Raw genomic sequence first — 18,601 nt, 5'->3', positions numbered from 1 at the left:
AAAATAAAATACAAATTGCTTATTAACAACACTGTGTACTGGGGCAGGGGCACCTGGGTGATCCAGTCCCTTAAAAGTCCAACTCCTGGTTTCACTTCAAAGCTTGATCCAGCCGTTCCGTCATTCAGTCCGTCATCCCTCCCCCCATCTGTCCGTTCATCCATCCGTCCATCTAAATACTTGTCAAACACCAACTCTGTCCCAGGCCCTGTTCCAGGCCTGGGGGCCAGAGCAGAGAACCACAGACAAAAACCCTTGCCTGCAGAGAGCTGGCATCCAGGAAGGGGAGACAGACAGTAAACAAAGAAACAGAGAAACCCGCAATGTCAGGTAATGACAGGGTGTAAAGATAGCAGCGGAGTGGGTAGGTGGTGGCCGATGTGGTCAGGACTCTCAGCCACCCTTGAGCTGAGCCCCGACTCAGGGGAGGTTTGAGCCTTCTGAAAATCGCGAATAAGAACAAGTTAAAAAGCCCTAGATTGGGACTTTGCTTTCCTTGATATTTTTCTTTGTTAACTTTGAAACTATTTTTTTTTTAAGATTGATTTATTCATTTTAGAGAGGGAGAGGGACTCTCAAGCAGACTCCAGACCCCACGCTGAACATGGAGCCCGACGTGGGGCTGGATCCGGCATCCTGGTATCATGACCCGAGCGAAACTAAGAGTCACATGCCTGAGCCACTGAGTCCCCCTGAACTTTTATTTACTTATTTATTTATTTATTTAAAGATTTTATTTATTTTTTTGCCAGAGACAGAGATCACAAGTAGGCAGAGAGGCAGGCAGAGAGAGGAGGAAGCAGGCTCCCTGCTGAGCAGAGAGCCCGATGCAGGGCTTGATCCCAGGACCCTGAGATCATGACCTGAGCCGAAGGCAGAGGCTTTAAGCCACTGAGCCACCCAGGCGCTTCCCCCAAACTTTTAAACGTCCTCCCTGTCTTTGGTGCACGGAAGGGTCAGTGTTAGTGTCCTGGGTGGGCTCTAAGATCCAGGGCCACCAACCAGGAAGGCTAGAAAACCAGAAACGGATGGTCTCACGGTTGTGGGGCCGGACGTCTGAAATCAAGGTCTCGGCAGGGTCGTGTCCCTCCAAGGTGCCGGGGAAGGAACCGCTCCAGGCCCCGCGGGGCTTCCGGCCTTCCGGGTGCCACATACGTCGCTCGGGTCCTCCAGTGCCTTGTCCCCACACAGCGGCCCCCGGTGTCCTCACGTCTTCTTCCCTCTGCGTCTGGTTCCGTGTCCCCGTCTGTCCTTTCCGTAAGGCGCCGTCAGATTGGGTTAGGGCCCACCCCGATGCCGCATCCTGCCTGGGTCACCTCTGGAAGAAGCCCGTCCCCGGTCCCCGAGGCAGGTCACCGCCTGGGCTCCGGGGGTTCGAGCCTCTGTCCTTCCTAGGTGGCACCATTCACGCCACATCTGCCGGACGCCGAGACAACCTCGTAGCGACGGTCCCGTGGAGCCTCAGCCCCTGGAGCTCGGCCTTTGTCCCCTGCCTTCCTGGGGCGAGAGGCCGGAGGCCCCAGCCGCCCCTTCAGTCCCCGGCGGAGTCTGCGGCGGGCGCTCGCGGGGGTCGGGCCGGTTCTGCGCCCCCCGCCCGGGCCGGCCACGGCTCCTCCGCGGCACACGGGGTGCGGGGCCCAGACCGGAGGGGGACGGGCAGCCGCGAGGTCAGCTGCCTCATGGTACAGAGGGGAAACTGAGGCCCAGGGGCCAAGGCTGGCCTCGGAAGACCGCAGAGGGAGGCAGGATGACCTCGGGTCCTGGGCTCGGCCGCCCCCTGCCACACTCAGCTTACACGTTCTGTTCTAGAAGACCTCACGGAATACCTAGGCCAAGGCCCCTCATTACGTGTCCTGCTGCACTGACCATGACACCCCACGCTCCAGCCCTCCATGCCTGGTGCCCTCCTGCCCCGCCCCCCCCCCCCCCCAGCTCCGCCGGGATCTCTCCCTCACCTCCTCGGGCATTTCGTCAGAGGAGCCTCCTCCTGGCTCTTCTCATCCCCTTTCCACAGGGTTTATGGTTGGAAGGTGAGGAGCCAGCCCTGGCGGGGTTGCCGGGGACAGAGGGCCTCAGGCCTTGGGATGGCCTGTCCCCCGGAGGAGCGGGAGTCGGGCCGGCAGGAGAGGGAGGCCTGCACGGGAGAAACGGACGGGGTGTGCGTGAGGGGAGACTCCCCCGGCGCCGTGTGACAGAGGGTCACAGCACTGGGGACAGCCAGGTTCTGAGAGGGAGGGAAGAAAGGAGGGAGACTATTACAGAGTTCAAGGAAAATCTAACTTTCGTGTTAAATAGGATTCAACCCTCTTCGTTTTACCTAAAACAGTATCATCTGTCACCTTTCAAACGCTTCAACCGACTTGACTTTTCTCCACAGAATTTATCACCTGAAATACTTGATGTGTTTACTCATTGCCCATCACCTCTCTCCGCTCTGTAGAGCAAGCACAGGGGAGCAGGGTCTTGGTTTTGTTCATCGCTGAGCCCTGATGCTAGGATGTAATACCCACTCACTAAAAACCCGTGGTGTCTACTTTAAAGTCATCTCCACCCCCAGCGTGGGGCTCGAACTCATGACCCCGAAATCAAGAGTCACACGTTCCACCGACGGAGCCAGCCAGGCTGCCCCTGCAGACGGGAGACTTGATCTCAATGAAATATTTGGTTCAGCAGGGACAAGAGCTGCATAATCATGATAAACTGTGGTTACTTATTATTATTATTATTATTATTTTACCAAACTTGTGATGTAACCATTCTGGGGAGATGGGTGTAAGCACTTTGGGGGAATGCAGGGTGACCGTGGACGTAGGGGGTGAGGGAAGAAAGTGTTTAGGAACCGTGGTGGGAGGTTAAGAGGTGATGTTGGAAACTGAAACATGAAGAAAGAGCTGGGTAAACATGATTTTAGGAAAGATGGAGGCGGGGGTTCAGGGAAACAGCCGGAAGCCTGAGGGATGTGCCTCAGGGAAAACAGCCTCGGGATGGGGAGAGAGGACCGTTATTTTCCAAGATAAGGCTTTTAATGCACTTTTCTTTTCTTTTCCTTTGTAAACTCTGTTCTTTCCTTACTTGTGTGTGTGTTTTTTTTTTTTTAAGATTTTTTTTAATTTATTCATTTGACAGAGAGAAATCACAAGTAGATGGAGAGGCAGGCAGAGAGAGAGAGGGAAGCAGGCTCCCTGCTGAGCAGAGAGCCCGACGCGGGACTCGATCCCAGGACCCTGAGATCATGACCTGAGCCGAAGGCAGCGGCTTAACCCACTGAGCCACCCAGGCGCCCTTGTGTGTGTTTTTTAAAGATTTTATTTATTTGATAGAGAGAGAGAGACAGCAAGAGCAGGAGCACAAGCAGGGGGAGTAGGAGAGGGGGAAACAGTCTCCCCACTGAGCAGGGAGCCCGATGCGGGGCTCGATCCCAGGACCCTGGGATCGTGACCTGAGCCGAAGGCAGAGGCCCAACGACTGAGCCACCCCCGTGCCCCCTTTCATCACCTTGTTAAAAATAAGTTAGTAGCATTGAGCTTGGAGGAAACAGAGACTCTCAGGGTTGCACGAGGTCCTCGAGTTCAGCCACTGGGCTCCCTCTCCGGGGGGCTCACTTCCCACACGCAGGTCAGCTGCTCCCATCTCTGCACCAATACCACGGGGAACTCACTGCCTGCTCTACGGAGTCACGGGCCTCGCTGGGCCCCGCGGAGCTCTGCTCCCACGTGGCCTGTGCTCACCGGTCCTGACTGTGTTCTCAACAGCCCCAGAGACAGAAGGGGTTTTACTGGGGTGAGGGAATGGCAGAGACACAGAATGCGGGTACTTTGTGGGAGCAGCAGGCCCCCGGAGCATCCTTAGCAAATGGACATTCATTTGAGGGCAGAGGCAGCTCAGCCTCGGGGAGCAGGAGGTGCTAGGAGGCCGGGAGAGGACGGGCTGAGTCGGCAGGCCCCTGGGAGCTGGGGGGCAGGTGCCTGGTCACTGCTGCTTCCTGAGTGCCTGCCGCCTGTGCCTGGCCTTCTAGGCTTCCTGTCCCACTGGCAGACGAGGACTCTGAAGGTCAGGGAGGTTGCTAAAGGGAACAGGACCCAGGACAGAACATGATGAAGGTCATGATGCCAAATCAGGCTGCCCTGTCCTATGAGCTGGGTGTCCTCCCGCTTTGCCTGCCCTCCTGTGCATCACAGGGGCCACGAACTTAAGTTGATCAGAAAGGGACAGTGTTGGACTCTTCAGCGCTGGGAAGCAGTGAAACCCACACAACCTGGGCCTGGCGCTCCGCAATAACCAACTTTTCCCACTAGAGGGCACTGCGGGACAGAAACCCGGTCCAGGCCAGGGGGACACCAGCACCTGATGCCATGCGGGCGGGTGAGAAGGAGCTGTCTCTGTGACAACGGACTCCTTGGGTCCTCCCTGCGGATCCAGGACTAGGTACTCTCCGGAACCCCCACTTTACAGGTTAAGAAATTAAGGCTCAGTGTTGTTCTATGATTTGTCCCAAGTCACCAAGTTGCAAGCGGGGGAGGAGAGCACGAACTCACCTCTGACCCCAGAGCCTCAACTGCTGACCACCTGACCCCCGCCCCTATGCTCTTTGGTTCTGTCTTTCCTCCTGGGTCCCTTCCAGATGGTCTCCTTGACCTCCGTGGGATTTGCCCAGGCTTGCTCGAGGTGCGGAGGGTCTCAGGAATTCACAGGAATCACTGCAGCCCAAGGCAGGGATGTGGGGAGTGGGCAGGCGCCTGGGGAAGGAGCTGGGGCTGTGGGACCAGCGGGGGGCATGAGAAGGGAGATCCCAGGCCACAGAGCTGGGAGTCCTCCTGCGCTGGCCCCTGGCACAGCCGGTCCCCCTGGGAGCCCGCCAGGCTTATTAATATCCTGCTGAGTCAGGGGGCTCTTCAGTTTCCAAATCACAAGACTCAGGGGCTGAGCGGGGCAAGAATATTCCTGACTCCCGATGCCCTGTCTCTCCCACCTGCACTGCCCACACCAGGCCAGAAGCCCCACAGCTCTGAGCTGCCCTGTGGCCTGGGGACAAGTGTCCTGACTGTGGAGACATGACCCCCCACTCCAGGGTTGGAGTCAGGCCGTGCTCCTCAACAGCCTGGCCCACAGGAGGGGCGAAGAAGCTGGAGCTCTTCTTCTAGAGAATGCTTTCCTGGGGGGGCCTACTGTGCGCCCAGCCCTATCCCGCTCACTGGGGGTTCCGCAGCGGGGGCAGCATGGTCAGGCAGCTCTGGGTCTGCCTACGCGGGGCCCCCCGTCGGCAGCCACAGCCAGCTGGTCTCAGCCAGGCACTGATGGAAGCTGGTCTTACCCGGAGCTCTCGGGAACACTTGGGGCAGGGTCCCGTGATCCCTGGTCCTATGGGTAGGCCCTGGCCAAAGGGAAGGGCACCAGAATTCGGGGAGGGATGTGGTGACCACGGCAGCAGAGCGGGCCGGACTGCAAAGGACAAAATAAAGCAGATACATCAAAAGACAGCCGCCCGAGACAGAGGCCTCCTGGGCCCTGGCTCTCAGCCCTTGGCACCCCTTCCCATCCTAGCTCCAGAGGGCTGCCCCGCACCCCTGTGTTGTAGCCGCAGACCCACGAGGCCCTGCGCAGGCAGGCGGAGCTAAGATCATCTGGGACCACCAGGTCCTCTGATTTCCCGAGTCACGGCCTAAAAAACGTTTACTGAGGACGTCCCAGGCTCCAGGGCCTGGCCTGATACGCAGGTCACCGACTTAGCTCCGCAGGTCTGTTCTCGCATTTTACAGACGCTGAGGCCCACAAGCCAAAGTCAAAGGCCACTAAGTGACAGAGCCAGGCCTCTAGCCCGGGGGTGGCTGATTCCAGAGCCTTCATTCTTCTTTTTTTAAGATTTTACGTATTTATTTATTTATTTAGAGAATCTAAAGCAGACTCCCCACTGAGCGCAGAGCTGAATGTGGGGTTTGATCTCAGAACCCTGAGATCACAACCTGAGCTGAAACCGAGAGGCAAACATTTAACCCATAGAGCCACCCAGGTGCCCGGCGATTTCCGCTTTTAACTGCCTCCCGTACCCAGGCCGTGCACCCTGCATGGGAACTCTGTCACGGCGACTGCCCCCCACAGCCTGCCTGCCGCTTCCCTCGGTGGGGCTGCAGCTCTGAGGCCCCTGTCCACTGAGCCCTTATCAGCCAGCTGCACAGGTCACAGAGCCCGGGACAGGCAGCCACCGCCCCAGGCCCTCGCAAGTCCCGTTATCAGGGCACACATTCCAACCGGGCCTCTCCCCAAGGAGGGGGAGATAAAGCCTGCCACTTTCCGGTCCTTCTTCAGAGTTTTGTCAAGTGGTGAGGGGCTTCTCTGGGGACCGTAAGGGGGCTGTGGGAACAGGAAGACAAGGCATTCTGCCTGTTTCTTCAGCCAGCTGGGGAACACACCAGGGGCTTGGCCGATTGGCCCCCAGGCCTAGAACCCGATCCTCCTTGGGGGGACCCCAGGATGGGGTGCCAAGCAGGGAGGGACAACTGCTTCCTTGGAAGCTCTGGGGCCCGAGGAGCCAGGATGAGGTTGGTGAAGAGGGCCGGGTCTCAGCCAGAGGCTGGCGGATGCTTCTGGAAGGGTCTCGAAGCGCCCACCTTCTTCACCCGCCTGCCTGCCTCGTGAAGCCTCAAATTTCTCATCCCTCCATTACTGTTACTGCAAGTCTCACCTCTTGGGGCTGTGGGGTAAAATATGGCATCGTGTGTAAAGGTCACCTGGCCGGCTTTGCTGGAAAGTCTGTGTGGGCCTCACACGCACGTTTATTCAGCACTAGCCAAGTGGCCGGCACACGCCAACCTCTGTGCTTGGCCAACTCCAGGAATGAGACACAATGGTTATACCCATGGCGTGCATGGAGAGTACAAGGCCTAGACTAGGAACTGGCTTGTCCGGGGTCACACAGCTCTAAGGGAGAACCAGGGCTGCATCCCAGGAGGTCTGATCTTGGCCTGCAGGCTCTTTGTTGCCAGGGTCCCAGGCTTTCAGATGAATTCACTTATCACCTTGTCTACACAGCAGGTGCTCAGAAGTCCCACATGAAGCCCAGGTTCCTATGGCAACAGTGCTGCAGGGGGGATCCCCCTAGCCCCCAGCAACAACTGTGTGGGAGCCGGGTGGTGGCCAGCTGGCTTTGGGCTCCAGCTCCGAGCCTGGAGTGGACATTCTGACGACAGGCAGAAGCAAAGCAAACCCTTCCTGCAGGAAGACACCACGGCCACATAAGGCCCCCAGGGCGCTCACAGACGGCACTGAATGGCATTCAGCAGAGCAAGCAGGCTCAGGGACAGTGAGACCCAGAAGCAGAATGGCCAGTGTGACGCCTACATCCAGAGATCAAGGGCATACTACGAGGGAGCCGGCAGAAAGGAGCGATCAGGAAAGGAAAGAGTTAAAAGTCAAATCAGGGGTTGGGGGCCTGGCTGGCTCAGTTGGTGCAGACTTCCGATCCTAGAGTTGTGAGTTCGAGTCCCATGTCGGGGGTAGAGATTACTTACAAATAAAATCTTTAAAAAAAAAAAAAAAAGCAACTTGTACGTCTAGAAGTGAAAAATATATTTCAGGGGTCCCTGAACTGGCTCAAGTCAGTTAAGCCTCTGCCTTCGGTTCAGGTCATCATCCCACGGTCCTGGGATTGAGCCCCGCATCGGGCTCCCTGCTCAGCAGGGAGCCTGCTTCCCCCTTTCTGTCTGCCTGCTGCTTCCCCTGCTTGTGCTCTCACTGACAATAAATAAAACTCTTAAAAAATACATATATATTTCAGTTAAAGTGACTGTCCATTGACTAGATCTGAAACTAAAGGGAAACGAAGATACGTGGGAGTTTTTTTCTCAGAGTGTGAAGTGGAGAGGGAGGAGGGGAGGGTAAAGAGACGAGAGTCCGGGAGGCCGGGGCGGGCCGGGGCGGGCCGGGGGGACTTCCTGTGCACGGCTGAACACACCGTGGGACTCTCCCCTCCGCCTGCTCGGGAGGAAACGGTTCAGGAGGAAGGAAGGTGATGGGGGAAGGTGATGGGGGACGGAAGGCCCGGGCAGGAAGGGTGAAGGCGCCAGCGGTGTGGGTAAGGGAAATCAGACAGGAGCAAGGGTTTCCCCTGGGGCTTCAGTCAAGACGTGCTGCCTCGCCGGACAGCCCGGGAAAGCAGATCCGGGTGGGTTAAAGCTGGAGGCTGGTGTTTCAGAGGGAGACCGGCCTTTGCCAGGGTTAGACCTTAAGCCAGCTACGCACACGAGCGTTTGGCAAATAAAGCAAGAGAAATAGTATGTATTTCAAATCTGAGAGAGAAAAGTGAAAAGAAAAAACAAACAAACAAACAAAAACTCAGTTCAAAAAGGGATGAGAGGGGCTCCTGGCTGGCTCGGTTGGTAGATCATGTGACTCTTCATCTCGGGGTTCTGAGTTCGAACCTCACGTTGGGGGTGACATGACATAAATAAGTAAAAATTTAAAGGAAAAAAAAAAAGGGACGAGAAAGGATAAAAAAGAAACAGGAAACGTAGAACATATAGAAAATGAAACAAAATAAGAAGGAAGAAATTAGTCCAAATATATCCATAAGAACAGTACACAGAATTAGACTCAACTCATCAGTGAAAAGATTCTAAAGTTGGGTGGGAAGTTTCATCCAGACGGATGAAGTTTAGAAAGGATCTGCTGGGGGGTGTCTGGGTGGCTACTTGGTGGGGCACCCAACTCTTGATTTTAGTTTAGGTCGTGAATCCGGGATTCTGGGATGGAGTGTTACGTCGGGCTCCGTGCTCTGCGTGGAATCTGCTCGTCCCTCTCCCTCGGCTCCTGCCCCGCTCGTGTGCGCTCGCTCTCTCTCTCTCAAATCCATAAATAAAAACTTTAAATAAAAATAAATTCTCTTATTCAAAATAATATATATATAAAGGATCCACTGAAAATGTAATGATCCAGAAAGGTTAAAAAATGAAAGGATGAGGGGGTGCCTGGGTGGCTCAGTCAGTTAAATGTCTGCCTTCGGCTCAGGTCATGATCCCGGAGTCCTGGGATCGAGTCCCATGTCGGGCTCCCTGCTCTCCCTCTGCCCCTCCCCCAAACTAGTGCGTGTGTGCGCACGCTCTCTCTCCCTCTTGCAAAATAAATAAAATAAAATCCTTAAAAAAAAAATGTGTGGGATGCACAGAAATGATCTGTCGAGGAAACTTTCAAGTTTAAATGCTTATCTTAAAAGAAAGGCTGAGGGACACCTGGCTGGCTCCGGTCGGGGGAGCATGGGACACTTGACCTCGGTGTTGTGAGTTGGGTAGAAAGAGGACTTTGAAAAAAGAGAAAGAGAGAGAGAGAGAGAAGTCTAGTGAAGTATAAGAATGTGGCAGAAAATGATGCCATTTCATGAAAAGACAAATCAGAGCTCATGTGTGCTAAAGAAAAGGGGGTGTGGTCGTGTAACAAGTCCGGGAAAGGAGGCTTCTGGGACCTTCTCTTTGTGAACCGAGCAAGTAAGGATGAAAGAAGCCCGCTTAGGGGGTCTGGGTAAGTGTCAGCTATTGCATCTTTGGTGCTTTTATCAGTGGAAGCTGCCGTTATCATGCTTGTGTGGGCTAGCCCAGACATGGAGACGGGGCAGGGGGTTAACGTGGCTCCCCCCACCCCCAATTTCCTGGGGTGGGGGTCCGGGAGCAGGGACTGGTCTGGTCTGGGAGCCTGCTCAGGGCCCCTCTGGTTAAAGTGAGTGCGCTTCGCTGCCGTGACCGTGCTGACAGCCTCCTGTCTGCGCCGGACTGTGTTGGTTACAATGAACAGAAACTCCGTCCTGTCCCGTCCCCAAGGGACTTGATCACTCACCCACCAGAGACATGTAAGGACCGAAACCCCAACACAGCCAGTTCTCAAAACAACCCCGTTCATCCCGTTAGAGATGCTGATGCCGGTGCTCTGAGCAGTCAGGAGACTCACCCAACGTCGTGCAGCCTCGACCTGCTGACCCAGAGCCTGGTTTGGGTTCATCCGCAGGAGGAAACACAGAGGAACTAACAGCCAGTGACTCCGCAGTCTCAGGACTTGTAGGAGCAGAATAAACACAAACCGGTTTCCCTGTCTCATCCACAGGGGTGGTGGGGTGGGTAAGAATTAGTGACAGAATTAGGTACCTAAGCCTTGCTGAACCAGCTGGGGTGGTGACTCTTGCTATAAGGCTCAGAGGCTTGGGCCACTCCCTAGCTGGACCCCACTGATTTTTCCAGCTGAGGGTCCTGGAGGTCAAGGTTGCTGGTTCTCAGTTTGGGCTGTCCTGGAGTCACCTGGGGAGCTTGGAAAAAAATCACCTGGTAGAGACCACATCCCAAGCCAGGGACATCCGAACCTCTGCAGGTGGGTTTCCTTATTCTTTTAAATAACTGAACAACATTGCTCTTTCTTATTCTCCCGCTCTGAGAGAGGCCACCTGCTTCCAGCGACCTCTTACCTCTGTCGGGCAGCACGATCTTGCTCTCAGCATGCCAGGCTGTGGACCAGCACTCGGGAGGGCCACCAGCATGCTTCGGGTTCATGAACAAGGGAAGGGCAGATGACACAGACAGGTAACTCGCAAAGAAGAAAAACAAAGGCGACAGCTAACAGTGCCTGAGAAAACATACAGTCTTTGGATGAATTTGCTGGGGCTGCCATTGCAAACCCCCCCAAACTGGCTGTCTTAAACAACAGAAATACTCCCTGTTGAACAGAAGTAACTCGTATTTACAGCAAACCTGGGGGTCCACTTTAATACCCATTCGAATGGCTACCTTGCAAATGCAGGGATGTGTGGGCAGGAAGGTGGAGACTTGGGGCTCCTGACATCCCACCGGTGGGATTGTACATGGTGCAGCTACTGTGGAAAACAGGTAGGTGGAGGCTCCTCCAAAAGTCACGCACAGAATTTCCCTGTCCCCCAGCCGTTCCACTCCAAAGTCTGTGCCTACAACTGACGACAGGGACTCACAGACACTCGTGCACGAACATTCATGACGGCACCGTTCACGACAGCTGGAGAATGCGGACTACCCAAACGTCTACCACAGGCTGGAGGGATAGACAAGATGTGGTCCTGCCACGCAATGGAATATTATTCATCTGTAAAAGGGAACGGAGTTCTGACATCTGGTATGTCAAGGATGAACCTGGAAGACACTACACCTAAAGCAACCAGATGCAACGATAGAATCATTGTATGATTCTATCTGCACGTTCTATCCAGAGGGACAGAGGGGCTCACCGAGAAGTTGGCGTGGGGTTTAATTCTGGAGTGATGCAAAGGGTTTGAAACAACCTTGTGAATATACTGAGGACCACCAAATTGTACACTTTAAATCGGTTAATTGTATATGGCATGTGAATTTCATCTCAATTAATAAAACAAACTGGTATAGATATATGGCTTTTCCATATCAGGGATCGCCAGGAGGCTGTTAAATGTCAAGGGGTAGATATTTAATTATTGATGGAGGCAGATATTCACAATATGTCAGTAAATGAAAAAAGTAGGTCATAGGACTACAGTGTTTAACGATTTTTTTTTTTTTTGGTCAAAATACATCATACTTTTATGAATGCATAAAAAATGTCTCAAAGGAATAACCAAAAAAATGTGTGCTTTTGGCTTTCCTCTACGTGCTCATTTTTAAATAATGAACATGCATTCTTATGTAACCAAAAAACAGGCTAAGTGGGGAAAGAGATGCTTTCTTAAATTAACCCTGTTCTCTGTGAGGCTCTCAGGAGACTCTCTGCGCATCTGCTGGCCTGGGACCCCGGACTAGACTTTCTCTCTTATACAGGGGGGTGGGGGTGGGCGGGGCAGGTCTGGGTCTTCCCCCGGGGACCCTTCTTTCTGTGCCAAGGTCACCCTAGGACCTTGCTCACTACTGTCCCTCCATGCAAACCCTTCTGGGTGAAGGATTTCAGCTGAGGAATGAGGGTTTCAAGACCCTTGCCCCGACTTGCCTGCCACCAGGGATGCCGCACCAGACGCAGCAGAGACCGAGCTGGGTCTCCAGGGGGCTCTGATCGCATCTCTGACCCCCCACTGGAGGTCCCTCCTGGAAGCCCGGCCCAGGCTTCGGCTCTGGGTGGGGCTCTTCCCAGGACTTAGCTGGGGCTCCTGCCAGACCTCGCAGCTGGGCTGCTGGCAAGAGGCTTTTTCTCAGGGTCCTAGTGAGCGCTGAGCTCTGGCTGGAAGGGCTCCCTCTCCCACCATCGAGCCTAGACGTGGGCCAGGCTCTTAGCCTCAGGAACAGGGAGGCCCAGAGTGGCGCCGTGGCCAGGGTGGCAGTGGCGGGGCCATGACAAGATGCAGGAAGGTTTCAGAAATTCTGCCGGTACCCGGCATGTCCTAGGCAGGGCCTGGGGACCTTACAATCCTCAGGAGTAAGAGTGTGTATGTGTGTGCACAAACGTATGCATGTTAGGATTCCAAGAGAAAACAGAGGTCCACTAGTTGAATTTGAACTTTGAATAAATGAACAATTTTTCAGTATACGTGCATCCCAAATATCACACCCTGCATTTTGACTTGCTAAATCTGGCAAGGCTGGTCTGTTTGCCAGTGTTTGAGTGTGCACATTAGTGCCAAAGCACACATGTGTATGTGTGTAGAAACATAGGCAAGGCCAGGTGTAACAGGGTCACTGAGTGTGAGCCCATGCGTGTGCCATTTTCTTAGGTAGGCGTGTGTATCAGTGTGTGTGCGTGAATGTGAACTTCCGTGTTTCCAGGTTTGCACCTACGTGTACCGCAGCCTGTGAGGCGTTGGGCGTGGAAGTGTCTGTGAACGCGCAGGTTCCCTAAGAGGGCAGCTGGAAGCCAGCTTAGTGGTTGCCTGGGTGTGATTTCACGCGGGAGGAAACGGCTCGGCCAGCCAGCCCGGACTGCGTGTGCACACATGTGCCTGTGCGCGGGAGCTCTGCGGGGCACGGGGAGGGCGCTCTGAGCTCCGAGCCCGTGCCAGGCACCCTGGTCCAGCAGCACCCTGGCTCCAAACAGCCCTCTTATCACGAGGCGCATTTCACACCCGGGGCAGAGTTAGGGGGAGCGCGGCCGGGCCATCAGCCCGCGCCCGGACACATGGGCTCACACGTGCGTTACATAAAAGCCGCGGGCCACAGTGGCAGCCAGATGTTCGGTTTCCTCCTGGAGCCCGATGGCCGCTGATCCGGGTGTCCGTGCATTTTTCTAACTCCTGCTATCCTGCCTCTTGCCCCTTCTGGAGTTTTCCACGGACGGGGAAAGGGGCTGGGGACACGGGGATTTCCGGCGGAACAGGTTGCTCCCACTTCCCCCAAGTGGGGGGCTCAGGAGGCTGGAGTGGGCTCTGCCGAGATGCCGGCGTCTCCTGCACAGCTCCTCGTACAGTGCTCATCCCACCCGGCCCACCCGGCCCCGGGAAGCGCCCCAGCCCCGCCAGCAGGGTGGTGCAGGCCTGGGCCAGGTGCAGTGCTCCATGCTCCATTCCTGCCCCCAGCCTGGCTCGGGTCCTGCTCTGCCCAGAGCCTCGCTCTTCCTGTGCTGATGGCTGAGAGCCAGCTGGCCTGATAAACTCACGGCATTCGTGCCCCTGGGCCACAGACTCGGGGCTCCAACAAGAGAACACGTTCACTCACGGTTCTAGAGGCCAGAAGTCCAAGGTCAAAGCGCTTTACCTTCTTCCTGGCTCTGCCCAGGGTCTTCCTTTTGTGTGTGTCCGTGTCCAAATCTCTTCTTGCGCAACCCCTGCCTTGCCGGGTTTGGGCCGCTCTCCGGGCTTCCTTTTAACTGAATCAGGTCTTTAAGGCCGTGGCAGCAAATGTAGTCACGTTCCGATGCTAGGGGTTCGGACGTCACCGTATTTCTGTACGGGGGGCGGGGGACACGGTTCAGCCCGTAATACCCAGGATGGTGTTTCCCAGAGAGGCGCCTCCCACCCCAGCCCCACCGTGGCCCAGCGGTCGTTTCTGGGGGAGCCTCAGAAACCCCAACTTCCTGCCTCTTAGTTTGACATATGATAACTTTATCAGGGGCCAAGGAGACATTTCAACGTTCTAGGTCGGGGGCACCCCTTCAATCCCAGCCACCAGCTCCTTTGGAAAGAAGGTTCGGACGACACACAGGGGACCTTGATGGGGCTGGAGGGGTCAGTGTGTGGCCTGGAGGCAGGGAGCCTGAGGGCGGGGGTTCAGGGGCAGCTCCACGGCGCCCTGGGCCCTGGGTGTGGTCCTGATGGTCTCACTGGGCCTCACGTCACCGTGTCACCGTCTGTGCAGAGGCTGCCGGGCTAGGTGATCCCAGAGACCTCGGCGGGGGCGGGGGGGGGCAGCAGCAGCCCCTGGGGCTGGGGGTGGGCCCTAGGGAGGCACGCGGGCCAGGCTCTCATCGCCACTGGAACACCCCACGTGCACTTAGGGGCTTAAAGGAGCAGCAAGTCATTGTCTTACCGCCTGTGGGTAAGTCCACGCCCGTCTCACAGAGAGGCAGGGGGCGGCTATGATCAAGGTGTGGCAGGCCTGGTTCCTTCTAGAGCGTCCAGGGGAGTGTCCATTTCTTTCCCAGCTCCCAGAGGCCCTTCCCCCAGCCCGGAGGCCAGCAGGCTGAGCCCCTACCCAGCATACTCCGAGCTTTCGTCCCGCCCCTTTCACTTCCAGGGATCCTGTGACTGCATTGGGCCCACCTGGAGGAGCCGGATTCAGCTCCCTGCGTAGGGTCCGCTGGTCAGCAGCCTTGATTCCGTCCGCTGTCCCAATGCCCACCTAACAGAAGAGTCATGGTCCTGGGCATTTGGAAGCGGAGGTCCCCGGGGGGCTGTTACTCCGTCCATCACAGCACGCCTCGTGCATCATCCGGCCCTCCCGACCCTTGGGCAGTGGAGACTGTCATTGTCATCCTTGATTTGTCTACAGCTGGGCAGCGGTGATGACCTCCTTCGGGGAGTGGCAACTCGTGGGCTTGCGCCCGGGCTGCCAGCTGGGAGGCCTGGCTCCTAGCCCCTGCCTCCCGCTGCCTGGGCGTCGCTTCTGCTCCCCTCCCATCTCTGAATGTCCCGTGAGGAGAATGTCACAAACGTGTGCACCGAGAGGGAGCTAGTTTGCACAGGGGTGTGGGTTCCAGCAGAGAGAAAAGCTTCCAGAAGCCTAAGAAACCGGTATCTACTCAGAGAGTCCTGGTTCAGAAAACGAATGCACGTGAACCACACTGGAATTAATACTTAAACATTAAAAAAGAGAAAGCGAATTCAGCAGGTGTGTGGCCGGTGGCCCCATGGGACGCTGTGGAAACACCCAGAGACACGACATCCAATGACACGAACAGCAGATTATAAAACAATATGCATCATTCCGCTTGGTTTGAAGTGTGTCTGTGTCCGTGTGTGTGTGTGTCTGTGTGTATGTGTCCGTGTGTGTGTGTGTGTGTGTGTGTGTGTGTCTATGAGAATTTGGGCGGCGGTGTAGGGCACGGTAACGTGCTGGGTTACCTCAAGGCAACGTGACAGCAAAATGATGGATTAACTGGAAGGTTAATTTCTTCGTGCCTGACTTTTCCGTTTCCCCGCAGCAGGAATCTAGATCCTTCGCCACAAGGGCATGTGGGTTTGGATATAGCATTGGCCCTACGAGCGGCCCTCCCCGTCTCCTGCTAGCTCACGCGTCAGGCCAGGGTGATGGGCACTCTGGACCCATAGGCTTGAGCTCTGGCCCAGGCTGGCACCTATGTGCGTGCGTGTGCACGTGCCTCTGTGAGCACACGGAAGGGTCACCGGGACAAGCCCCAGGGCCACCTCTTCCCATGGCGGGGATGCAGCGTTTGGGGGCCCCGAGTCTTCCCTCGCCAGGTCCTCACTGTGACTGTGATGAAGCCTGATGCTTTGGCCTTCTCCAAGGGTCCCCCCCCCAGTGCCTGCCCCCAGAAGGCCAACTCCCAGTGCCTCTGTTACCTGTGAACTTGGACTTGGAGGTGCAGCCCCCTCCCCCCAGGGCGGAGAAGCACTTTTTACAGATGAGGGCGCCGCTGCAGAGCCAGCAAGATCTCGGAGTTCCAGCCACGGGCCCACCTCACCCCTCGCAGCAGCCCTGGTCCTCCCACGCAGCTCCCTCTCTCCAGCCCCCCTTCCCCAGACCTCCCCACCAGACTGAACAGACGTTTTGTCCCTTTTCCGGGGCTGGAGTGGGCTTCCTCCGTCTCACGGGACTTGAGCCACAGGGACCATGGTCACAGACTCCCTGATGCCTGCGGTTGCCACGGAGACGGAAGGAGGTGATCGGTGCAAACTGTACTTCCAGCCACCCTGAGAGGTACTCACTGCCTCTGAGGTTCCTACAAGAGCTTTCCAGAAAGCCTGCTCTCGCAGGGAAGGAACACAGGTCCTCCACTCCCCGCCCTGGCCTGCCCGCCGCGACACCAGGGGCCAGGCAAACCACGCCGGAAGCCGGCCCGCGCCGGACCCACCATGACACGGGCACACGCCCACCCCCGGGTTCCGAGCTCCCAGCTGAGAGCTGCGCACCCGAGCCCCTAAGCCTCTGTGCCCGAGTGCCCCGGGGACACGCCTGGTCCTCTCTGGGGACACGGTGGTCCAGGGAGCTCATTCTGCTTTGCAACCTTCAGGGCGCCGGGCCCAACCCGGGGGCATGGCCTCCCTCACTCTAATGCTCACACCTGGGCAGGGCAAGCGTCCTCCCCATTTTATAGAGGGGGAAACCGAGGCTCAGAGGGATCAAAGGCTCGTCAGGGCCAGAGCCTGAAGCCAGGTGTGACTGACTCTCCGGGGTGCGCTCTTCCTCAACGCCCGCGGCCCCGCCCGACTCCAGCCTTGCCCTCCCCCCACAGGACCTTGACAGAGGAAGCCCAGGCACGCAAAGCTCTGGCCCACATCTTTGGGGCCGGGTCACCTCGAGGGAACAGGTCCTCAGGCCTTTTCCTTATGGCACAGGAGACACCGAGGGACACCTTCTCTGTCAAAGAGGCTCCCTCCAGATCCCCCCCAACAGGCTACGGCCCTGGCGTCCACACTCCCTTGGAGCCCTCAGTTGCAGTGACATCAGAGACGAGCCAACATTCCTGTTGCTTCTGTTGCCTGGACTTCTGCAAACCCTGCTCAGCCAGAGAGATGACCTTTGCAGGTTTCCGTGCTCAAGATCCTTGCGGGCAGCCTCCGGATTCCTGTTCTTCCAGCTCCCGGAAGGGATCGCCTTTGCCCTGGTGGCTGGGCACGTGGGTGGGGGAAGCTGGCCGACGGGGTGGGAGAGATTAGAAACCAAGAGGTGGGAGCGCCCTGGGTGGATCCAGGCCCGGCTCCGGCCCACAGGAGGAGCGAGTGGGAGCCCCTGGGGTCTGGGTCCAGCTGGCGGTGGGGGAGGAGAAGGAAGGGCAGAGGCGGTGTCCTAGTGAGAGCTCCTGGGGCTGGATCCTGCCCTACCTGACATCCAGCCTGGGGCAGTGACAGGGAATCTAGCCCAGGCGGACTTCAGACAACATGGCAGCCCTCTGGTACAGTGCGATTTGACCTTGTTTTTTTAAAAAGTGGTACACCTGAAACTAATGTGACCTTGTGTATCAACTCTACTTCTTCCTGCTTATTAAATATGGCTAAGTCCTTTCCCCTCCTCTCCCCTCCCCCGCTCTGCCCTCCCCTCCCCTCCCCTCCCCTCTCTCTTGTTCTTCCCCGCCTACCCCTCCCCTCCCTTCCTCTCCCCAGAGTCCGTTGTAAACTGAAGGGTCAGCTCCACTTTCTGAGAGGTTAGGAAAGGAGAAGGCTGAGATCTGAGGGTCAAAGAAAAAATCCTGCCAGTGCTACACAGACTCTCAGGAACGCAGAAGAGGCCAGCATTACCCTGAGGACCCCAGCAGACGCAGACAGAGCCAGGAAACAGCACAAACACCCCTCGCAGTCAGAGAGGCAAACATCCTTCACAAAATGTTTAGAATGTTTAGAAAAAGTATTGCGTCTTGACCCTGGGGTTTTGTCCCAGGTGTGCAGGGCTGATGTACCATCCGGAAACCAGCGCTCAGAATTCACCGTAAACAGAAAGGGCCGTTATTGGCTGTGGTCACAGAAGGGCATTCAGGATGCCCACGTGAGCACACGCACACACTGTCTCCCTGTTTCCGTCACCGCGAGCTAGGAGCTGTCCCCTAGCCACCCCTGCCCACCCACATCCCCCTGGGGACTCTGCAGGAGCAGTGGGGTGATGGCGGGTTCCCCAGGAATTGTACCCCACCCCTCCCCCTGCTCTGCCCTCGCGGGTCCCCTCAGAGGGGTCCGTCCATGACATCTGGGTGGCATCCTTGAGCACAGACCTGCCCGGCTTCCACAGCAAGGGCACCCCTGCATCACACACGAGCTCCCAGGGACCGCTGTCATCCCTGGCTGACCGAGCAGCACACGGGGTCTCCAAGGGGGGCTGGCATCCCTGCCAGGAAGGGCTGGCATCGGCCTGAGCCTGGGTCCCTAGTACCGGGGCTGGCATCCCTGCCAGGAAGGGCTGGCATCGGCCTGAGCCTGGGTCCCTAGTACCCAGGGTTCCCGACACCCCCAGGAGGTATCTCCCAGATGAGCCTTCCCAGGGGCCTTTCCTCGTAACCATTTATCAGGCCCTTGGCATCCCCCCAGCCCCCTCTAAGC

General features: G+C 56.7%; 1 long non-coding RNA gene across 1 annotated transcript; it reads right to left on the bottom strand.

Annotated features, from left to right (window-relative positions):
- Positions 1–683: 683 nt before the first annotated feature.
- Positions 684–15,248, bottom strand: LOC309846676. Its single transcript, XR_014302073.1, has 4 exons — positions 14,654–15,248; positions 13,611–13,837; positions 1,956–2,134; positions 684–1,416 (listed from the first exon to the last, which is right to left on the bottom strand). It is a non-coding gene; the product is annotated as an uncharacterized lncRNA (long non-coding RNA).
- Between the last annotated feature and the right edge of the window lie 3,353 nt (positions 15,249–18,601).

The sequence above is a fragment of the Mustela nivalis genome, assembly GCF_964662115.1.
Source record: "Mustela nivalis genome assembly, chromosome: 13".
NCBI lineage: Eukaryota > Metazoa > Chordata > Mammalia > Carnivora > Mustelidae > Mustela > Mustela nivalis.
Note: the sequence above shows the minus strand (reverse complement) of the source record. Positions and strands in the feature narration are given on the sequence as shown.